The sequence below is a fragment of the Rhamphochromis longiceps genome, linkage group LG14 (assembly GCF_057381845.1).
Source record: "Rhamphochromis longiceps isolate RC_006_pf linkage group LG14, R_longiceps_female_GT1.1, whole genome shotgun sequence".
In the NCBI taxonomy this organism is placed as follows: Eukaryota; Metazoa; Chordata; class Actinopteri; order Cichliformes; family Cichlidae; genus Rhamphochromis; species Rhamphochromis longiceps.
The window spans coordinates 36239461-36241856 of NC_140570.1; the positions used below are offsets into that span (position 1 = coordinate 36239461).

The following is a 2396-nucleotide window of genomic DNA, read 5'->3' on the forward strand; positions in this document are numbered from 1 at the left end:
AAATCCAGCATGTCCAAATTAACACTGTCGGATTTGATTTCAACACTATTAAAGTGTCTATATGGGTCCACACCAGAGAGTGTTAATTTAACTCTTTTTGGAGAGTTGGTACGTTAACTCTGATTTAGTGTTAAACACCAAATCTGTCTGGAGTTGATAATTTAACACTTGGTGTTAAGAGTTTATATATTAACTCTCAAAGAGTATTTTAGTTTAACTACGTAAGAGTTATCTTCTAATTCATTCTAAAAAGCGGGAATTTTACTGTTCTGAACTTCTAGAAATTTCTTTTGGAAATAAACATTTACTAAAAAGATGCAATGGTTTTTGAAAAACATTTATTCTGAACTGTGCACCACAATTTCAAAACATTTTCTGAAAGATGTAACAGTATACATGTTCTCACTTTCATTAGAATTTTGTTTATCAAAAGGTCTGACATGGTAAATGCAAATAACAGCATCTCATCACTTATTTCTTCAATACAATATGCATGTCCTTCATTCATCACTTTGTGGAACTTCAACGCATTTCTGCTCTCCCCCATATTCCATCTTCACAAGCATATCCTGTGCGGAGATCGAATAAAAATTAGTTGACACTAATTAATGGCACAAATAATCCAGTAAACAATTGCAGCACAGTAAAAAAAAAAGGAATCCTCTTTGAGCCAGGTAATACTGAACTAAATGTAAAACTTTTTCATTTTTACCTAAACCGTGTGCACAAAACTCTGGAGGGATCTATGCTAACGTAGAATCCAGTCAGGACGTCAGCTACTGCTGTTTGCTCGTTTTTTTTTATTATGGGCGATCGTTTTCAGGCTTCAAGTAGCACCATTATACCAACATTTCACATTCTAGACATTGTTTTAGGTGTATTTGACCAAAGATTTGACTGAAAATTCACATGCAAGCTTTTTTTCAAGGCTGTGGTATTTGCCCGCAAACAATACCTTTCAGCTAGCTAAAACAGAATATTATGCTATCACCGAGCAACATGGCTAATGCCTTTCACACAGCTTTGTCTCAACTCCAAAGAGCCACAGAAGTAAAAGCTCATAATAATAATTGAAACAATCTTTGAAAAAATGACTTACCAAGCAGGGCAAACAACTCAAACATGTAGAGCAAAATGTTCTGAAACGGCTTCACTTCAGCTTCGATTGGAGCCGTGCTGGGGGCGGAGTCTGTGAATTTACTCTGTTGGTGTCATAGCCCCTCTAGGAGTTCAGAGTTAAGAGGTCAAGAGTTAATGTTTCCATTGTAACACCTCCAGATTTGACAGAGAAACACTCATTTTTAACACTCGATTTTAACTACTATCATTTTACACCTCAGAGTTACATTAAAAGAATGTGACTCTACTTAGAGTAAAATTAACTCTACTTTTGCAAGAAGACTATTAACACCAAAAAATTTAACACTTTTGAATTTGCTGTGTGCAACTCCCCCTGACTTCTGCTCCGCGGCTGCTGGGCGAGCCCTCATCTGGGACTCTCCTCAGCTCTTACTGGAATAGTGGCGCGGCTGCCCCTCTGTTGGTCTTCCATGGTCTCTTGTGTTCTGGGGGCCTCTGGATATCTGGAGTTTTGATCTCCTCCATACCCGCTTCACACCCTGGAGGACGGGGCTGTGGCCCCCCCACACTCCCTAGCAGATCATTACATGGAGAAACCTTTGGAATGCAAGCATGCTGATCCACTCAGGTATGCACACATGGGTATTCACAGACGCGGACTAAAGCTTTCTTGGCTGCTACCTCAAAGCACACTGTGCGCTGTCTATCTTGCGTGCTGCACAATATCGTTTATTATTTAGTAAATATTGATATCTATGGCTAGCTAGTTTATTGTGATGGTGCTTTGTTTTCTCTATTATTATGTTGCTCTTTGTTGTTTGCTGTCTCCTCTGTTTGTTTTTTTTGTTTGTTTTTTTTTTTTTCTCCATACAGGTGACCCAGGAGTTCTTTTTTTTTTTTTTTTTTTCTCTCTCTTCCCCCCCCCCTTCTCACCGTCTCTTCTCCCCTTTGGTTTTCTTTCTTTCTCTCCCCCTCTTTCTCTCATTCATTCCCCCTGTCCTATTTATTTAAAAAAAAAAAAAAAAAAATGACAAAGGATGAACTGAAGCTCTGCCATCACGTAATGTCGCATACTGCTGTTTCTGATGTCATTTAAAAAAAAAAAAAAAAAAAAAAAAAAAAAAGTATGCGACATTACGTGATGGCAGAGCTTCAGTTCATCCTTTGTCATTTTTGTGTGTGTGTGTGTGTGTGTATATATATATATATATATATATATATATATATATATATATATATATATATATATATATATATATATATATATATATATATAACAATTCTGTAACTGTAACTTCGGTCGTTGCTGTGCTTTT

General features: G+C 36.9%; 1 long non-coding RNA gene across 1 annotated transcript; it reads right to left on the reverse strand.

Moving 5' to 3' along the window:
- Positions 1 to 321: 321 nt before the first annotated feature.
- On the reverse strand, positions 322 to 2144 carry LOC146654590 (uncharacterized). Its single transcript, XR_014907267.1, has 2 exons — positions 1100 to 2144; positions 322 to 569 (listed from the first exon to the last, which is right to left on the reverse strand). It is a non-coding gene; the product is annotated as an uncharacterized LOC146654590 (long non-coding RNA).
- Between the last annotated feature and the right edge of the window lie 252 nt (positions 2145 to 2396).